The sequence below is a fragment of the Rattus rattus genome, chromosome 15, assembly GCF_011064425.1.
Source record: "Rattus rattus isolate New Zealand chromosome 15, Rrattus_CSIRO_v1, whole genome shotgun sequence".
Classification (NCBI taxonomy): Eukaryota; Metazoa; Chordata; class Mammalia; order Rodentia; family Muridae; genus Rattus; species Rattus rattus.
The window spans coordinates 8,866,292-8,887,701 of NC_046168.1; the positions used below are offsets into that span (position 1 = coordinate 8,866,292).

The following is a 21,410-nucleotide window of genomic DNA, read 5'->3' on the forward strand; positions in this document are numbered from 1 at the left end:
AAATGATTGATCATTTTTAAAACATACGCAAAACACAATTATATAAAGCTAGTGACTTACAGGTGCTCTATTTTGCATCCATCTTTCAAAGGACTATTTATTGCTTGAGATTCGATGTGTGTCACAAACTTGAGTCATAACATCGTGATTTATATTTACCTCCCACCCACTCAGGTTTCTTTCTAAAGATCCTTACACTAGAAAGAAGTTACAATCTTGGGAAATTAAACAAGAAACTGAAGTTTTAGGTGGGAAACAAGAGCAGGCCCACGGGTAGCTCTTTTTAGATACAGCTCCCAGCGGAGGGACATGAACAAATTTCAGCAATTTTTTGCGGAGGAAGACGCTAGGGGCGGGGCATAGCAGCTGAGGAAGGCGGGGCTAACAATGCCGCGTCGGATGAGAGATGCTGGAGGCTGTTCTGGCAGGTTACCATTGGGCAAGATTGAGAATGACGTAATAGGCACGCGCCTTCAGATTCAGGCAGCCACTGGCACGGCGTTTGCGCAGGAGGAGTTGGTTGCCGCTGCAGCCGCCTGGAATTGTGGGGATTGTGTCTGCCCCTAGGCTGCGGTGGAAAGCCGAAGGTAGGGGAGGTGGGGGCCCCGGGCCCTGGAGCGGGACGCAGGGTGGACCGCGCCGGCCCGGCCTCCTGCCGTTAGCGGTCTCCTCCCTCCCGCGCTCTCCGCACCTTCCCACAGTGTCCCGGGTCCCACCACATCCACCACAGTGCCTCGCAGGCGAGATGCCCCACTGCACCCTAGGCTGGCAGCTCAAAAGCTGTGCTCTGTCATTTTCCTTTTAGCGGCGCAGTGACCCCTCCGACGCCAGAAGAGGGGGCAGTGGCTTTGGCCTGCACATGTTTTGAGTTTCCTTCTTTATTCTCTACCTTCGGTCTCAGTTTTCCCACATCTGTCCAAAGAAGGGATGAATTAGATGTTGCTCTCTGAGACACTTCCAGGGTTGACTTTTTGGTAATTGGTCGGTACCTCTTGACGTATAGTATTGCGCCCTACCTCTTTGGTATTCTACCTCCTCTTTTACGTGTTTTATTTGCTCCGTTAGATGTAAAACTTTATTTTGATGCACAGGTTATAAGGGCATAGACTTTATTGTGATTTCAAATTACTTTGTGCTTAATCTCTAGGCCTCCTCCAGGAACTTCGGATGAAGTATTATGTAGGCACCCGCTGCTCACATAGCAGTATTACCATTCAGATGACCCCTGAATCCTTTTGATGGGAAAGAACTGGATTTCAGAAATGTCCAACAGCTGAGAAAATAACAACTCCCTTTTGCACTGTTAGGTGCCTTTAAGTATATATTGATGAAGGCTGGAGATGTAGCTCAATGATGAAGCCTCGGATTCAATCCCTAGCTCCACACGTACTAGGTGTATACACTATAGTGTGTGCCCGCAATCCCAGCACGAAGGAGTAAGGCAGGAGCATCGAGATTTCAGTGTAATCCTTAGATTACAGAGTTCCAATTCAGCCCAGAAGACTTGAGACCTTCTGTTTATCTAATCTCTATGACCCATATGAGGAATCAGTTTTTAAAATGTATAATGCCTGGTTTCTGTTCAAATCCAGCTGGCTCTCCCACTCAAAACTGCAAACTTCTTTGAGGGAATGATTAGATTAGATTAACCCACGCTAGGTAGGCAGGAAGAAAATGAATCCTCCCTGTTTGCTAAGAGAAGAAACTGATGTGTTTACAAATACTAGCAGTATTTGTTTTGAGAGTGTGAAAGACTGTGTGTATGTGTTCTCTCTCTGTGTGTATGGCCTTTTTAGCTTTGCACTCAAAAGTTTCTCTGATAAATACATTTAGAGATTAGATAAGATTTTAGTGGAAACCATATTGTAACATTAGGATTGCTATTTATGAGGGAGAAATTGGTCAGTGTTTTCCGCTGGGACTTGGCTCTCGAATGCTTAAGATGAACCTGCCATATCAGGTTTGTCCTTTCTTTCAGGTAGTAAGTTCAACCTGCATATTAATATTTGTGCTCTTTTAGGGAAGCTGGCAATAGAAAACACCGCATATTTTACTGATAATGGGCAAGGGGAGTGTGTTAGTAGGCACATGACAGCTCAGAAATAAAAATCCGCATGACATTTAATGTTGTTTTCTTCCTCTTTCCTGGTTTTTTTTTTTATTTTTTTATTTATTTTGAAGGCTGTTTCATTTCTACTGAGGCCAGCTTTGAGCCCCGGTATGTCTCATGACAGGGAAAAAGGCCAATTAAGTGAAACTGAAAACTAACAAAATGGATTCTGAAATAGCAAACACAGCAGAAGCTCCAGTCTACTCTCTCAGTGCTGTGTGTAGGTGTGGCCTTGGGGGCTGAGGGTGGGCAGCATCTGAGTGATATGGCTACCTTCCAAAGCAGGTTTGAAAATCCACACCTAGAAATTGTCAGAGATCAGTCACATTAGCATCTCACTTTTTTTTTTCCTGAAAACTAAATGGCACATGGTTATAAGACCTTGACACTAGTATGTCTTCAGATTGATTAAAACGTTTTTCTTTCTTTGAAACTGGGTCTCACTCTGGAGCTGTGGCTGTCCTGGTCTTAATTCTTTTTTTTTTTTTTTAAAGATTTATTCATTTATTATATATGAGTACACTGTAGCTGTCTTCAGACATACCAGAAGAGGGCATCAGATCCCATTACAGATGGTTGTGAGCCACCATGTGGTTGCTGGGAATTGAACTCAGGACCTCTGGAAGAGTAGTCGGGTGCTCTTAACCGCTGAGCCATCTCTCCAGCCCTGTCTTTTTTTTTTTTTTTTTCTTTTTTTCGGAGCTGGGGACCGAACCCAGGGCCTTGCGCTTGCTAGGCAAGAGCTCTACCTCTGAGCTAAATCCCCAACCCCCCAGCCCTGTCTTAATTCTTAATGTGTAGACCAGGCTGTCTTCAAACTAGGAGAGCTCTGCCTGCCTCTGCCTCCAGAGTGTCGGGGTTAAAGATGTTCACCACCACCCTTTGCCTCCCGTCTATTCTCATTCCTTTTCCTAAAGGAAGCTGTTATGGAGGCTGTCTTCCAGTCCCTTGGGAAAGCCTCTCTTCAGAAAGCCAATCTGAATTAATTAATTAATTAATCTCTTGTGGGGTGGAGCATGTTTCAGACAAAGTTTCTCCGTGTAGCCCTGGCTGTCCTGGAACTCACTCTGTACACCAGGCTGGCCTTGAACTCAGATCCCAGGCTTGCCTGTGCTTTCCAAGTATTGGGATCAGAGGTGTGCACCACTACTTCCTGGCATTACTGCCCCGCCTGAATTTTGTTGTTGTTACTTTCTTTCTTTCTTTCTTTCTTTCTTTCTTTCTTTCTTTCTTTCTTTCTTTCTTTCTTTCTTTCTTTCTTTCCTTCTCTCTCTTTCTTTCTTTCTTTCTTTCTTTCTTTCTTTCTTTCTTTCTTTCTTTCTTTTTTTTTTAAAGATGTGACCTCTCCTTTGTAGCCTAGGTTGCTATGTAGCGCAGGTTGGCCTCAAACTTGTGAACTTTTCTTTCTGCTTTATCCTCCCCAGTGGGTAAATGAACAGTTCTTTGGAGGAGGACATAATAGGTGTGGTAAACAAGAATTTTAATTTTACCACTTATTGGCCATATGACCCTGGGCAAGTTCTTCACCCCTTTCCACTGCTTAAAATGGGAAGACTACTTAAAAGGCTGGGCAAGTGGAATGATGGTCATGAAAGCTCTCCAGACACAGGAGCGCACAAAGGTTTTCACTCTAGGAGTGGAGGAGGTTGTGGGCTCGTCTTCTCTCAGTCCTGGGGATCGAACCCTATGGCCTGCAGCACAGGCATCTCTAATTCTAGATTAGGTCGGTTTGGAGACCCATCTGTGTGGTGCTAATCTCCTTTCTGAGCGACGATGTACTTAAGCGTCAAGGTTTAGTCTTGTCAGTGGAGAGCTTCATATTTTAATTACGTGTGGTCTGAAGAGAAAGTATTCTGCCCTCTTTTTTTTTGGTTTTTTTTTTTTTTTTTTTTTTTTGGAGCTGGGGACCAACCCAGGGCCTTGTGCTTCCAAGGTAAGCGCTCTACCACTGAGCTAAATCCCCAGCCCCTTCTGCCCTCTTTTTCATTTTATTTATGGGTCTCACTATTGATAATCTGTTGTTCAGATGATGGGCTCTTCTAGTTTCTATTATTAGTAATGGCTTCTCTTTGCTCAAGTACATGGAGAACCTCATGGGCTCTTCTTGACTTTTGAAGAGCCATTCTTGACACCTGTGCAGTCTTTTAACCTGGCGTTAGGAGACATTAGTAGGGACCTCCGTCAGTGGGGACCTCCGTCAGGCCAGGCTTGCAGTCTGTTCCGGCTCCCATCAGCAGTCGTTTAATCTGTCACTGCGATAAATTGCCCTGGTGAGAACAGGTTTAAGGGAGAAAGGCCATTTTAGCTCACAATTTTGAGTTACAGCCCTTTGTTTTGGGGAAGTCAAGACAAAAATTGAAGTCACGAGTCATGTAGTGTCAGTTAAGAGCAGAGAGAAGTTCATGCACACTTACTAGTCAGCCCACGCTTGACGGTTGTACAGTTCATGGTCCAGACCACGAGATGGTGTCTGCAGGAGGCAAGAAGGTCTCTGCTTACAGATGAGCGCTAGGGGAACCTGGAATGTTAAACACACAGGGTTTTTCCTTCAAGGGAAGGAATGCATAACCTGTTATCTGCTTGTGAATGCAGGATTAGGTTAATTGTCCACAGAATAAGTGTTCACCAAATTGTGCTGTGCTTAAACATGCTTAAAGGAAACCACCGAGGGTCAGATTCCAGAAGTTTGAACCAACACCAGCTACTGAGTCACGTTGAACCAATCTGCCTTCTTGTTTCCCCGGGGGTTGTCACTTTGCTGGCTGTGGAGGTCGCAAAGACCCCTGTGGTTGTCCATGTTCAGAGTTATCTTGCCACATCAGTTAACCTAATTAAGACATTTTCCTTGAACTCGAGACCTGCCTGCCTCTGTCTCCTGAGTGCTGGGATTGTGCTGGCATTAAAGGCATGTACCATCACCTCCTGGCATATTTCATCCATCTTAAACTAACCTTGTAAGAGGGGCATCATACTATTTTATTGGAGGAGAAGTTGAGGTTTAGTATTTTCGCTAAGGTAGAAACAGGGTGGAGGCGCATATTTCGTTATGCCTGCAAGGGACGTTTGCTCTGGGCTATAGACAGACTTGGGCAGCATAGTAAGAGCTTGTCTTTGCATACAGTGCTTGGCACAGTCAATTAAAGCTAGCTCCCGCTTCAGATTTCATCAGCAGGACGTTCTACTCACCTTTCTCAAGGCAGGCCCTGGGGGACATGCTGGGGGACATTAAAGTGAAGGGTTCCTCTTGTTAAGGTGCTCATTTTCAAAGATGAGATGGTCTTATGGTCCTCCCTACTCCCCTCAGTCAGCCCCTTTCTTAGTCCCTCTCCTATCGAGTCACTGTCTCACTATACTGCCCTAACTGCTCTGGAATCTCTCTGTAGACCAGGTAGCCTGGAAGACTCAGAGATCTGTCTGCCTGTCTGTGCCTCCATGCTGGGCTGTTTTTTTTTTTTTTTTTTTTTTAATGAGATGACTAGCTGCAGCTAAGGGCCATCCTGGAAAGAAGTTAGTTTTTTGGAGGTGTTCAGGAGGGTCAAAGCTATGAATTTCCTCTTTGGTTCCATTTTCTAACTTACTGATTGGCTTGTCATCCTTCAGTTCATAGTTCAACACCAGTTCCAGGTTGTAGCAGGATTGGTGGACTCTAGCTTTTTAACTGTTTTTCCTGAGACATTGTTTCTCTGGGTAGCTCTGGAACTCTGTCCTGGAACTCAGTCTGTAGACCAGGCTTCCCTCAAACTCAGAGATCTGACTGCCTCTGCCTCCTGAGAGCTGGGATTAAAGGTGTGTGCCACCACTGCCTGGCAGCTTTTTAATTTTTAAAAAATTATGTGCGTGAATGTTTTATCTGCATGTATGTTTGTGCACCATGTATATGTCTGGTGCCTGAAGCCAGAAGAGGGTGTTGGAGTCCTTGGAACTGGAGTTATAGATAGTTGTGAGCTGCCATGTAGGTGCTAGGAATTGAACCTGGGTCTTCTAGAAGAGCATCAAGTGCTCTTAACTGCTATGCCACCTCCCCCACCCCTTTATTTTTTAGATGTTTATAAGATAGGACTTTGTACTAGGATTATTCCTAGTACTTCAAAACAGAAGTTATTCTTTTTAAAAGTGGTTGGGGATTGATGCCTTTAAGATAGGCCTGATGACCTATCCTTATATCCAGCCCTTGGGAGTCTGAGGCAGGGGGATCATGTCAGCCCAGCCTGGGCTCCATAAGAAGTTCCAGGCAAGTCTGGACTGAAAGGTGAGACCTTGTTTCCAAACTTCAGAACAACAAAAGCGGATTGTTTATTTCAAGTCCTTAGTGCAGTCAGAGAGGAGTGGGCCAGAGCTTCTACCTGGGCTCCTCCAAAGAGGCTAGAATTGGCTTTGTTCACTGTCTCGGTTCCAGACCTTGGACTCTGAGGTGTTGATTTACCACCTGCTCCTCTGTGCCTTGTGTGCTGTCTTCACAGCCCAGCCTGTGTTCCATTGGACTCTCTGGGTGGGTAGTATCTGAGGATTAGGTTACGTTTCCTGTCCACAGGGAAACGGGGAGGTACACCTCTGAGGGCTGCTCTGGACGTGAAGCTCACCAAGGGGCTTTGCTATGTCTGTTGATCGGCATTTCTTTCTTCACTGCCAAGTAAGTGGCACAGGTGAGCCGACCTTTATGTGTAGCCACTTCTCTCTCAGCACGTCTATTGCCCCTTCCGCATTGTATGGTAAGAGTTCAGAAACAGGAAGAGGAACCTGAGATGCTCCCAAAAGGTATTGATTTTAATTTCATATGTATGTGTATCTGTCTCTTGTAGTCCATATTGACCTTGAATCTAGTATGTAGTAAGATTGGCCTTGAACTCCTCATCCTTCTGCCTCTAACTCTGATGGGGTTACAGGTATGTGTCACTGTGCCTGGCTTAATTTTATATTTTATTGTCCGGATCTTGCTATTAAGCTTAAGCTAGCCTGTAGTTAAGGCTGACCTCAACTTCTGATTCTGCTGTCTCAACCTTCTTTGTGCTGGGATTATAGGCACGTGCCTCAGTTAAGTGGACATTTCCTTACCTCTGGTTACTGTCTCAAGCTTAGTTTTTTACAGCCAATTAAACTGGAGGTGTGACTGAGCAATGCTGGTCCAGTGGACTGAAGCCTGTTAGTTTTCTAGAGTTTGGTCAGATCGCTGCTTCTGTTGTGGAAATCTCATGAAATTAAAGGCATTTAAGCTTGAGACAGTTCCCAGAGGTTAAGAATTCCTGCTGCATCAGGGACCAGTTCCTAAGCTAGGTATTTAAAGGCAACCTTGGTCTTATAGTCAGTAGGAAGTTGGGTTTGATCGTGTTTGTGATGTAAAGTCTCCATCCTTAGACCCATTTGCTCATGGTGCTCTGTGCTGGAAGAGATCAGTTCTCCACTCCCTTGTAAGCATGGTTCCTATTTAGTGTGTAGCTATTGATAATTGTTTTATTTAGATGAGTCTCATATAGCCCAGACTGACCTCTAAGTCATTTAATAGTTGAAGATGACCTTGAACTTTTTGAAACTTTTTTTTTAATCCTCTTGCCTCTACCTCTAAAGTGTGTCACAGGGGTTGATGTGCTGGGATCAAACCCAGGACTCTGAGTACCTAGGCAAATAGTCTACCAGCTGCGCTACATCTGTAACCCTTGTCTCTGTGTTCATTTGTTTGGTTTGGGGCTCTACAGCCAGGAGATACCTCTCTAGTTTTTCAATGCATTGGTTTTGCGATTGATGAGTTTTTTCTATTGATGATGAAAGTGAGCCCTAGGGAAATTAAATGGGCCACGTACCTCTTTAAAACTACTTACGTTGCTGGGATTCTGGTATTAGTGAGAGCCAGGACACCAGCCACGGGGCTAACAGAGGGTGGCCATAGAAATTATTAGGATTGTTGAAGACATTATAGAGAAGCAAGATGCTTTTGTGATTAAAAATCTTTGGTAATAGGAAAAAAGGAATCTGTGGGGAAGGAGAAAGCCCTGCCTCACCTACTGTCTCACAGCCAAGGGCTTCCTAACATGCTCCTTTGTTTTCTGCTCACGAGGAGTATCTTCCTTCTTGCCCCTTCCTCAGAAGAAATACGATTTGAGTCTTTCTCTGTGTCAGAAATAGTACTCTAGCCAGACTGCATTGATTTCTATTAGGAATAGGACTGCAGATCCCAGTGAACTGTATCTGGTGACCTACACAAGCCTTGAATACATCCCGAAAAGAGAAAGAAAGGGAACAAGAAAGAGTACATGTCAGAAAAGCTTAAAACAGACTTACTTGGGTGTGTGGTGTTATGCTATTTGCTGGCTACCAGATTTATTTTCTGTAAGCCTTAGTATCAGGTCTATAGAACGGGTTAACAACGCCTCCTTTTGTAGCTGCGCTGAGAGAAGAGATGTGGGAAATGCTTCCTGTGGTACAGTGTGACAGCCCTGCTGTCAGTAGTCTATAGGATGAAGATTTTCTGGACTTGGGCTGGCTGGTTCAGAGCCTGTGTGGAGGAGGTCTCTTGCTTTCTGATCTTCAGCCAGATGTGAAGCAGTGATCATAGAAAGAGATTCTAGGCCTCAGTAAAAGCTTTCTTCGGATTTCTCTGTTCGTTTCTGGCCATTGGTACAGGGCTAGGAAGGCACAGCTTTGTGCTGAAGTTGACTTTTTCTATTTAAGACTTAGGACGAGCTGGTCTGGTGGCGCACACCTTTAGGCACTTGGGGCGGAGGCCAGCCTGGTCTACATAAGCTAGTTCCAGGACAGTCAGGCTGCACAGAGACCTTATCTCAATCTTCTCTCCCGATAAAGAAATATTTATATCTGAATTGGGTGTGATGGCATATGCTTGTAATCCCAGCACTTGGGAGGTACAACAGGAGAATCAGGAGCTTAAGGACATCTTTATATAATTTTTGGATTTGAAGCTAGCCTTGGCTACATAAGACACTGTTTTATCAAACCCAAAAGGTCTGATTGGTTAGCTGAGTTGTTTAGAGTGTGATTCTATTAAAATCAAAACAATTTAAAGTCTTTATAACTGATAAATGGAAATAGATAAAAATGCCCTGAAGCCATTTTTACCACACTAATCTCAACCAGTTTATTTTACTTTTTAAAATTGAGCACCGTAACTGTAGCGCCTATGCCTTATTCTTTGGAATGAAGCTGGGTGAAATCTCATTATTCTGTGGGAAGCCAGTCTGACTTGGTTTAAAAAAAATGGAATTAGAGAATTTTCAAGAAAATGACATTGTTTTAAACTTCTTGGCAAGCCTCTGCAGTTTCTTACCTCGTCTTACTGCTCCGTGTCCTGCTACTGTGCTTCTCAGTCATTACAGAAACCAGCTCCTATCTCTTGCTTTGGTTTGCTGCTTGCAGACTTCCAGTGTTGCACAGTGACACAGACCTGGATGCTCTCCATGGCACCCACTGCAGTAAGTTGTCCTGGGGTTCCAAGCCTGTGGCCGTGCTTCCCTGGCTAACAACTTGGATTACACTGTGCACTGTTACTCACCTGTCCCCCTGCTCCCGACAAGCCAGTCATGTGCTGCATTAAGCATGCCATGTGCTTGTGTCCCTGCCTGCTCTTTTGCCAGAGCATTCTGGGTGCCCTGCTTTATGCTGCAGAGCTGCCTTCTTTGGTGAGCCCCATTAACTCCTTATCGGTATCACATAGCAACACCTTGGTAATTGAATCCAGCACTCCTTATTCTGGTTAGTTATTTGTCTCTTATTGTGTGAGCTGCTCAAGGACATGGGGTGTACTTTTATTTTGTGTCTCCTAGCATAATGATGCGTATATTGTAGACACCATGAATGTCATTGAATTAATACTTGGAAACCTGAGAGCTGAGAACTGTTAAAATCCTCCTTCTCTGGTGCCCAGCGGTAGTGAGTTCACCGTGTTCTATTCTTAAGTCTGCCGTACCCAAAGCCGCCTGGTTTCTTAGACTCTGTCTTATGCTTATGGATTAGACACTCCTTTAGAGAGTGCCTTCCTTATCCTCGTTGGTACTCACTCCCCAGCACAGTTTCTGGCACAGAGGTGGTGTTCGATAAAAGCTTGTTTTTTTTTGTTTTTTGTTTTGGTTCTTTTTTTTGGTTCTTTTTTTTTTGGAGCTGGGGACCGAACCCAGGGCCTTGCGCTTCCTTGGCAAGCACTCTACCACTGAGCTAAATCCCCAACCCCCGATAAAAACTTGTTAATACAGAATTCTGCTGTTTGGTCCGTTTAAGTATCTGTTCATTTGAGCAGTTTCTTCTGTTCCTCACTGAATAGGAGTCCTCAACTTAAATATTTTCAGGGCCACGTCAGTATGAAGCAACAAAAAGGGTGAGCCCGTGTCAGATTGGAGTGTTTAAGTGGTTCATGAGGGGAAGCTGTTTGTTAGCTTGTCATTGTCTTGGGCAAGCATGGCTCTCATGACCTCATTCTTATGACAAGAGAAGCTAGAAACAGATATATATTTTTTTTTTTGGTACAGTCTCCGTGGTCTGTTTTTCACCTATAGGCTACCTGCTCATGACCTTTGGATAGAGACCGGAATTTGCATATTCATAGAAGAATAAAAGTAGAGGACATACCTGTATGTTTTTGAGGGAGTTTTGGTGAAAGCCTGGCTCTGGTTTACTATGCCTAATTTTTTAATAGACAGTAACTCAGGCTCTTGGGCTGGTATTGTAGCACATCGCTGGAGTTCTCTGTCCCACACCCATGTATTCTGACTTTGCTGGGTTATGAAAAGCAACTTACAATATAACACTGTGTATATCCCTGTCCGTGTATGGTGTGTGCATATGAGGGCAGGTGCCCTCAGAGGCTGGTGGCATCCAATCTGTTAGAACTTGGCTTACAGGCAGTAAGTTGTCTGACTTGAGTGCTAGGAACCTAACTCAGGTCTTTAAAAAAAAAAGATTTAAAAAAGATTTATTTATTTTTATTTATGTGCATTGGTGTTTTGCCTGCATATATGACTGTGTGAGGGCATCAGAGCCCCTGGAACTGGAGTTACAGACAGTTGTGAGCTGCCATGTGGGTGTTAGGAATTGAACATAGGTCCTCTGGAAGAGCAGCCGTGCTCTTAACAGCTGAGCCATCTCTCCAGCTGATTAAATTCTTCTCTTCTCTTCTCTTCTCTTCTCTTCTCTTCTCTTCTCTTCTCTTCTCTTCTCTTCTCTTCTCATCTTTTGAGACAGCGTTTCTCTGTGTAATAGCATTAGCTGTCCTGGAACTCACCCTGTAGACCAAATTGGCCTTAAATTTACAGAGATCTGCCCGTCTCTGCCTCTCAAGTGCTGGGATTAAAGGCACAGACCATCATGCTCATTCCATATGTGCTCTTTCACACCAAGCGACCTCTTCAGCTCCCAAAGTAGGTTTTGAAAGATGAGTCTTTGAGAGGTCTGTGAATTTTGGCCCAGTCTCTGCTGAGGCACATTTGACAGTTCCTGAGCTGCAGTGCTCAGGCTGGTGTAGCACAGGGTTATGGAACAGTCCATGAAGAGCCCTGCATGAGCAAAGACACAGGAAGGAAGTGGATGAAACGATGGCCTAAATGTGGCCAGCCAAAGGGCAACGCAGCACAGCGTCCAGGGGAGTTGTTCCGCCATGGAAGCTTTTGCCGGGCAAGACCTCCCTGCTGGTTCTCACATTTCTGGCAGTTCCTGGAAGTGCTTACTTGTTTGGCTTTACCTATTGGGAAGGGGAATGTTGCTGCTGATGTGATTCCCAACCAAGACAGAAACTAGCCAATTGAGATGTCATTGGAAGAACATAAGAGAAACTGAAAACAGATGATGTCTCTGGTGAGGAGGGATCTGGATGACTGGGAATGGGAACGAGGGAAGACTCGGCTTTTCCTCATACATCTTTGTGTGTATTTTCAAAGTTGTAATTAAAAAAAAAACTTAACATTTTTTAAATTTAGGGAGATGCTTTTAAAGATTGATTTATTTTATGTGTGAGATCTATATGCATGTACATCTGCATAGAATCACATTACAGATGGTTGTGAGCCACCATGTGGTTGCTAGGGCTTGAACTCAGGACCTCTGGAAGAGCAGTCAGTGCTCTTAACCACTGAGCCATCTCTCCAGCCCTCAAGTTTGTATTACTGATACTAGGAATTGGGCCCAAGGCATGCCCTCTCCCTTAACTATATCCCTCTCCTGTTATTAATAATTTGTATTCATTAATTTTATTTTGTATGAGAGTACAGTTGCATGTATGCTATGGTGTACATAGGATGGCTGGAGGGTAACTCTCTAGAGTCCATTCTCTCTTGCCATTTTGTAGGCCCTGAGGATTGACCACAGGACAGCAGGTCTGTGTATGAGCGCCTCTACCTGCTGAGCCATCTCCCTGGCTGCTATTGTTGCTGCTATTAGACACTGTTTCCTTCTGTAGCCCTGACTAGCTGGAGGGTAGGCTGGCCTTGAATTCTTGGGTTGTTCTGACTCTGCCTTTAATGGAACCAGCAAGCATATACCATGATGTCTGGCTTTTTTTTTTCCCAAAAGATGAGAGTCATATAAGCAGGCCTGGCCTCCACGTTGCTATGTAGCAGAGGATGACCTTCAACTACTTCTGATCCTCCTGCCTCCACCTTGCACGTGTTGGGATCACAGGTGTGCAATGTCACATGTGACTTATGAGGTTTTGGGATTGAACCCAGCTTTGTGCATGCTGCGCAAAGACTCTACCAGCCAAGCCACGTCTCCAGCCCTCATTAATGTTCAAAACATTGCTGTATAGATCTATATGTGAGTTCTTATTAGAGTTCACTCAGCTTTATACCTGAGGTGTAAATTTCTCTGCAAATACATAGACCCAGAGTCTATAGACTGTAGTTCTGAGGTGACAAGATTGGATTTGGAGTTTATCATTCAAGGGTCTTTGGGATGACAGTCAGGCCTAAAATATGTTTAGTATTTTCGAATTGTTTTGAAGGCCTTTCAAATACTTTATTTTAAGAAAGACTTACACATGTGCTATTTTATGTGATACTTAGAGCATCTTTGTTTTCTTATAGTAAACGTGTGAGGCTGACCATTCAGCGGCAGCGACAGTGCTGTGACTGCTCAGTGGCCTTCCCTCATGTCCACTGCTTTGCTCTGTTCTTGGGTTCCGGTTGTCATCTTTCTCTGGGTTCTCAGAGCTGTCTTAGCTGGGGCAGGAGCAAAATCCTCATGTTATGTTCTGCTTTTGTTTTAAGCCTTCCTGACTCAGGACTCTAATTTACATTGGCTGTTGGAAGACAGTCAGAGTGAGGCGAAACTAAGGCTCCACTGGGATAGAATCTTTTAGGTGAGTTTGAATTGACAGCTTGGTTACCTATTCTTTGCTGAGACTTTGCTGCTATTAGGGAGAGGGCTTTGTTACCAGTTACAAATCTTTTTAGCAAAGAGGTGAGTATGGAATAGAATTGGAAGGACTCATGCAGTCCTTGGATAAAACATAAAGTGTGAAGGATCGGTTTGGATTAATATTTGGACAACATGGCTTGGCATGTAGGACATTCCTTGGAGGCCTTCCTCACTGTACGAATGAAGCTTTCCTTTGCTGGGTGGCCTCTTCCTGTAGGTCTTTCTAGCAGCTGTTGTACACCTGGGTGAACCATCAGCTTTCCTAAGCTTTAAAGACCCACGTTTAACTGATGGAAGTCCTTCTACAGAAGGCAAAATGAATAGCCCTCCTTAGACATAGTGTTAATCGTCCTTGCTGTCCCTGGATTTGTGCAGGTCATTCACCTCCACTAGAAACACCAGTTTATCTGTATTGCTGGTCTCTTGAGACATACGGATTATAAATCACCCTCCCTCATGACTGCCACTCCCGAGGCCAAGGGTGGGACGTTCTCTGCAAACTCTGGGATGCAGGAGCACCATGGTGGGAAGGCTCATTTGTTTCTAAGGACCAAGCAGCAATCACTGGCATGCAACCTCTGCTATTTCTACCTGCATCAAAATTTAAAGCTTTCAAACAATTCTGTGCATTACTGACACAGCTGGGAGTTGGGGAAGTTCTTTTTCAATCTTTGAAAAAATTGTTAGGGTGTGTAGAGGTCATATTTTCTCTCTCCCTCTCTCTCCCTCTGTGTGTGTGTTCTTGTGTGTGCTGGTGCATGTTTGTCAAGGTACATGTCAAGTGGATGCCAGCTGTCATCAGAAGCTAGTCACTTTTTTTGAGACAAGAGTTCTCAATGTAGCCTTGACTGTCCTGTATACCCTTGCTACATAGAGCAGGCTGGCCACAAACTCAGATCTTTGCCTCTGCCTCCCAAATGCTGGGATTAAAGGCATACTTCCCCCCTACCCCCGCCACCCCTGCCACCACCCCACCTTGCTAGCAACCTTGGCTTTTTGGGACAGGGTTCTTTGTTGGGAGCTGGGTCTTGCCAGTCAGGCTGACACTCTCCTTGGCATTGCCTATCTCTGCCTTCCCTGGCCTCCACTAAGGATGGCCTTTATGTGGGTGCTGGGAATTAAACTGAGGCCCTCATCCTTGTGCAGGAGGTGCTTTACCAGCTAAGCCATCTCCCCAGCCCTCAGGCTCTCCCCAGCCATGATCAGCTGTACACCAGCTGATAGCTTAGTTATGGCTTCTGCAGACTTAGCTGCTCTCCCAGATTGTAGTTTCAGGGACTTTCATAGACATTTGAAATTCATAAAAAGTATGAATCAGTAATTCCAGTTAGCAAACTCCAGAAACATGGCTACCAAGTTGATTTGCGTGGATTGGTAGGAGCATTCTTTTTATAAGAAGTCAAAGCCAGCTTGCCTTCGGAGGCAATCAGATACAGTGTGGTAGAAATCTTTTGGGTCATTGCATTGGCTGCGCCCAGGTTCAAGCCAGTTGCTCGCTGGGAGACTTGAAAGGCTGTTTAGCCTCTTTGCTCTTATTTCCTCACTTGCACCCCATAGAGGCTTCAGGTATATACATAGTAAGTAGGCACATGGTCAGTGTTTTGTGCCATTTGATCCCCTCTTCTGTCTTACCTCTTCACTCTTCCTCAGTGTCCTTCAAGGGCCGTATCTGCAATCTGACTAGAATATCCTTTCATATTAGGACACCAGCTGTATATACTCACCTTTAAAATCTCCTTTATTTTTTCTTTGCAAGCCAAGGTCCTTCTGTTACAGATTTTAGTAACAGATTCTAGTTCTTGTGAATCTCTTCCAACCCAGTATCCTTTACAGTTAGCATTTAACCTATTGTTATTTGCTGAGCACCCACTGTGTGTCAGGTTTGTTTGGCTACTGTGTAGTGGTAAATAAGGCAGATGTGGTCTTTGTCCTAGTAACACTTTTCTGAGCTCCCTCCTTAGCTGGCTGACTTTTGATTAATCTTGTTCGTTCTGTGTGGTTGTCTATGAATTTCCTCCTGAGAGGGCAATCTTCTCCCTAGTCCTAGGGGACAGTAGCTCTTTGTGTTGCATGGGCTTTGCCTACTGGCTTGCCTGCTCCCAAGAGATGAAAGCAGTTTGCTGAAGCAAAAGGAAAAAGCCCCCAGGGCCACTACTGCCTCAGCCACACATGTCCCACGGAGCCTGTGCTTAGCATTCCTGAATGTCCCTTTTCTCCTTGTACACAAATTATAGTGTTCACTGGTAATTTAAATTCAAATAACCTTCCACCCCCTCTCCTCCTTTAAAAAAAAAGCCTGTGTATTACAGGGTAGAGGACAAAGCAGGCCAAGCCTGGTCTCCTGGTGGGATTTGTTTTCTCTTATGCTTTTAGCTGGCTTTGCTGTGGGTGGTCTTTGCTTTAATAGGGCTGATATGTAGTTCAGGAGTATTGATATTCTGCAGTCAGAGAGTCATAGCTTTTCCAGCCTTGTTTGTCATAAACAGTGTGACAGGTAAATTCAGGGACTTTGGCTGACAGGCTTCCTGATTTGCCTCTTTGCTTTGGGCTCCATCTAGCCCCTAGTGGGCTCTGCATAAAGAAGGCACTGTGGCCAGGATGCTGATTTTATGCTTCAAAATAGGAGCCCGGAGATAGCCTTCTGTTTTTCCCTCCTCTCCCTATTGCCAGCTTCACTGGCAGTTGCCAAGAAATGTGTATGGGGAAGCAGGCAGAATAGCTCTCTGGGAACCATTTATTTGAGAATACCCAGTAGAGAAACTGATTGTCCTTTTCACCCTCTCTTGCTGTGGTGTGACATTGTGACTTGGGACTGCTTGTTCCTCTGCATATGGTGTGTGACACATCCAGCCTGGTTGGTGTTTTCCACAGTAAATTGTTTTCTGGTTGTGCCTCCCTCAATCCCTTCGTCTTCCTGGGACAGTGGGCAGGTGTGCAGACACCTCCAAAGGCCTGGTGAGTGACCCCAGACACCCCATTATCATCATTGGGCTGATCATTTGCTCTATTTGGACTTAGTGTGAAGAGTCACACTAGAGGCTTGCTTGGAAAGGAGAAGGCTTGGCATAATTATTGCTTCTGTACCAGTTTAACCTATCAGCCAACAGATTGTCAAGTGCAGGAAAAAAAGCACAATAATGTTATTATAATGGAATAATAGTTATCATTATAATAATCTGCTGACATAGACTTTGATAAGAGGCAGATTCTGAAATAAGTACGGGGGAGGGGCTGACCTTGAACTACAGCACAATGAGTGGGTATTATTCCTTGTAGGAGATGACAACTGAGGTATGAAGTTGTTACCTTCTCTACATAGGTGGAAGAGCTGTGGAGACTTCAGATGGGGTTGTATCCCCTGCAAGTACTTTCTGAGGAGGTGTTGGGAGCACAGCCGACACTGGGTTAAGGTGCTCTGGACTACAGGATTATCATCTCAGAGCATAGCAGCAGTGGCTCCTGGGAAAGGCAGAGACTTCTTATTTGGGGGAGGGTCATTTGTTTTATTTCGGGGACATGGTGTCATTGTGTAGCTCTGGCTGGCTTAAAACTTGCAAGGGAGATCAGGCTGGTCTTGAACTTAGAGATCCACTTGCCTTTAATTCTTGAGTGCTGGGATTACAGGTATGCACCACCACATCTGGCCTTTAAAAAAGATTTATTTTTAAAAGTGTAAGTGTGTGAGTCTGTAGGTATGAATGCTGGTATCTGTAGAGGTATCTGTAGAGGTATCTGTAGAGGACAGAGGCATCAGATCTCTCTGGAGCCGGAGTTACAGGTGGTTGTGAGACATCCATTGTGGGTGTTGAAAGTTGAACTTGATTCATCTGTAAGAGCAGTATGTGTTCCAAATCATGCAGTAATCTTTCCAGGACCTCTTTTAGAAATTTAAGGAAACCCCGCTTCATCCAGTGTTGTAGAGTGGCCATGTTCTTCATTAGGTCAGCGGTCCTTGATTGTGAAAGACCATCCCAATGATCCAGTTTGTTAGTAGTTGACACTCCCTCATATCGAGAGGGAGTGGGGAGGGCCTTTGGACCCTCACTTCAGGTTTTAGCACTCCTTCCAAGTATTTGTATATAATTCTGACCTAATTGCATGTGGGATCTTGGAAGGTGCTAGAATATTAGGCTGGGGAATGTTAGCTGAAGGGGACTCCATCTACATGCATATGGGGGAAGCTGTCATGCATGCTGGGTGAAGACTCTCTAGTGTGATTGCTTCATGGTCATCTGTGCTTCTATAAACAATCCCTTACTGTCCTAGGGTTTTACTGCTGTGAACAGACACCATGACCAAGGCAAGTCTTATAAAGGACAACAGTTAATTTGGGTTGGCTTACCGGTTCAGAGGTTCAGTTCATCGTTATCAAGGTGGGAGCAGGGTGGCATCTAGGCAGGCATGATGTAGGCAGAGATTAGAGTTCTGCACCTTCATCTGAAGACTGCTAGTGGAAGACTGACTTCTAGGCAGCTAGGGTAAGGGTCTTAAGCCCACACCCATGGTGACACACCTACCAACAAGGCTATACCTCCTAATAGTGCCACTCCCTGGGCTGAGCATATACAAACCATAACAGTTACCCATGCTCTGTAAGTTCAGTCACCTCATTGGTTCTCTAGAGTGAGCTTTGGTGATACTTTGGCTTGTTGTTGGGTTCTGGTAATGAATGATATTTATAACTTCCCAGTGATTATTACACTATCACATAGCTGTAGATGGCAAGCTGTAGGAAATGTAGATGCACTGCATCTTGTCCAAGTCAATGTGGTGGTCTTGGTGGGGAAGACAGGCCTTTTCTTTTCTAGAGCACTTGTCAAGAGCTGCGTTCCAAGTTCTGGCTAGGAAGATGGTGGTAAAGGGAAGAGACACATGATCAATACGGCACTGAGCTACAAAAATGTATTTGGATTCAGGGTGATCCAGTTTGTTGTTTGGCCTTGCTATTGGACTAGTTGCTTAATCTTGCAGTTTATCAAAAGTCCACGTATATGTTCCTGACTTGCATTACTATTCCTATATCTTTAAAGAATCTTTCACGATACCTGACACTGTGTCGTGCTCAGTAAATATTTCTGTCTCTCCATATCCCACTCCTGCCATCTCAAGAATGAGAAAGTAGGGGGAAGGTCCTCCAGCTTCAGCAGAAGAGAATTTGGCCTCAATTAGAGCTTTGTATGAGCTTCCGAGCTGCCGATGTTGCTTTGTGAGCCATGATCTATAGTCCTCTGAAGCTGCCTCATCAGGGGACACTTTGATAGTTAATGTTTGTACATTTATGCTTTCTACAAGAAGTAAAGAAAGAGTTTAAAGTCCCTTTGGGGAGCAGCGTGCCTGCCTCTGCAACCTTTCTTCCTTTCCCTTTTCCTTTGGGTAGGTCATGTGGGGGCACCACCTGCCCCGGGCACCATTCATGTCTTGCAAGGGCGGCTGGGGGTTTGGTTCTGTGTCTCTACTGGGTAAAGGATTTTGTGTTTCTGCTTTGGCCTCTGCTGTGGACTTTTATTTTGGAGGGCCAGATAGAACACACAGACAAGGTGATATCTTTTTAGACTATTTTTGGCAGTAGGCCAGCTTGTCACTATGGCTACCGCCCTTGGAAGAATGGCAGGACATAGAAAGTAACTTCTGTAAGAAATTTGGAAAAGAAGGGGGAAGGGAGAAATGATTGGGCTTCAGGTCATTTAGGGAGAACAGCTTCTCTAAGTAGAATCTTTTGATTTGGAAACTTTCATTTCCTGTCTCTGAAGTTTTGCCTTTTTAATAATAAACTTATACAGAATGTCTGTTACATTCCCCATACTTGGAGGCCCAGAGATTCATTCATGAACTCTTCAGATACAGTTCCTATTAGAGTGTATTTATGGATGTCCACATTAATCAAAACCATCACACAAATAAGAAAACGGTAACAGTGTATTGAGAGAAAGGAGTGGCATTCCTTCAAAATATTTGGCATGGATCGTTGTCAAGGAAGGCTATCCTGAGGTGGTGGTTGAGTAAAATTATGAAGAACAAACAACGCTCTACACAGTGTAGCATGGGGTTGCGCTCTTCAGGCAAAGGCCCAGGAAAGGCCCAGCCACTCTTTTCCTATGACAAGTACCTGAGAAAAACAACCTAAAGAACAATTAATTTTGGCCTATAGGTTTAGACATTGCAGTCCATAGTCTTGGCTTTACTGATTCTGGACTTCGAGTGAGCAGGATATGTGAAAAGGCATGTGGTTAGAAGCTTCTCGTCTCATGCCTGACAGGAAGCAGACAACGACAAAGGTGTCAGGATAAGACATGCTCCGTAAAGATTCTTCCTTCACTTAGGCCCCACCTTCCAATAGTCTGTCAGCTTGCTAGTTTATATTTGTGGTGTGTGTGTGTGTGTGTGTGTGTGTGTGTGTGTGTGTGTGTGTGTTTGTGTGCGCACACATGTACGTGCATGTATTTGTGCTGCAGCACTCAGAATTGATTCTCATTCTACCATGTGGATTCTGGGAGTAGAACTCCAGTCATCAGGCTTGGCAGCAAATGTCTTTACCTGCCGAGCCATCTGGTTTGTTTGTTTGGTTGGTTTGTTTTTGTTTTGAGACAAGGTCTCACTATGTAGCTCTGACTGTCCTGGAACTCACTATGTAGACCAGGCTGGTCCCAAATTCACAGAGATCTATAGGTGTATTTTTTGAGCTACTTTATTGAGTCCTTATATCTTACCACCCTTCCCCTTATTTTACCCGAATCCCTTCCAACTCCCCAACACTAGGCAGGAGAGAAAGAAGATTAGAGGGGAAAGAGGTTGTGGATCCCTTTAGACTCCTGCTGATTAGGAGCATTGAGTTTCTTGGAGCAAGTCCATCTTTGTTATCAGGATATCCAGTTTCTTCTCATCTTTTTGCTATGGCCACTTGACAAACCACAGCAGCAGAACCAGCAGCAGGGCAGCAGCAGCGTCCCCTGCCTGTCAGAGCTCTGACATTTTCACACCCTCTCAAGAATTCCCAGAATTCCAAACGCAAACTGTCTTCAGGTGGCAGAATCATGCCCCTCCCTGCCAGAGCAGGAGACAAATCACAGTCAGCTGCAGTGGACAATCTGAAGCAGCCCCATATCCCACACCAGGGATTAAAACAAAACCATATCCCATTGCATGACTGGGTTTAAAACCAGCATTCTCACTACAGAGATCTGCCTGCCTCTGCTGGGATTAAAAGATTAAAGGCGTCACCACAGCTGGGCTGGTTTTTATTCTTTTGAGTTAAGGTATAGCTCTGTAGCTGACTAGCCTCAAACCTCTAGTTGTCCTCTCTTTAAGCCTCCTGAGATAATAGTTGATACCTCCATGTCCAGCCTCACAAATGTAGACAGCAGTGTGCTTTACTTTCTCCTGTGTATTAGCTCAATTAAGTGGACAGCAGGCTTTACCATCTCGACTGAGTGAGTGGTGCATGCTTATGGTCCAGCACTGGGGCACAGGCAGGAGGGTCAGGAGTTCAAGCCTACTGTTGACTACACGAAACTCTGTTATAGTTAGGGGTGTGGAGCTTATTGAGCCACTGAGACTGTAGCTGGAGCACAGAATTTGAAAGGAGGTGGGTGACCAGGTGTGGATGTAGAAGTTGGCCAGCACCATTGACTCTGGTCCAGTGGGGTTTTGTTTTTGTTTTTGTTTTTGTTTTGGGGTGTGTGTGTGTGGTTGGTTTGTTTTATACCACAAGTCCCTCCTACTTCCTCAATCCTCTGACTACACCATGGGGAGAACAACTCCAGCTCATTTCTGGTATTCTACTCAGTGACTGCTGCCAAGAGAGGATGTGTGTGACCCAGACAGGCCAGCCGTGTAAGACACCTCACATTTAGTTGTCCAGAAGGAGTGCCTTGCAAGGGCTTGTGGCTGTGGAGTGAGATGATTGAATTTGTAATACATTGGGTAGGTTTTGATGAAAAGGAGAATGAGA

At 44.7% G+C, this 21,410-nt stretch overlaps 1 protein-coding gene across 1 annotated transcript in view; it reads left to right on the forward strand.

Moving 5' to 3' along the window:
* Positions 1–455: 455 nt before the first annotated feature.
* LOC116884500 (nucleotide exchange factor SIL1) overlaps positions 456–21,410 on the forward strand; it is a 168,051-nt gene continuing 147,096 nt past the window's right edge. The window contains exon 1 of the mRNA XM_032885630.1: positions 456–587. The gene's annotated coding sequence lies outside the window, so the exon portion shown is untranslated. The remainder of the gene's footprint in view (positions 588–21,410) is intronic.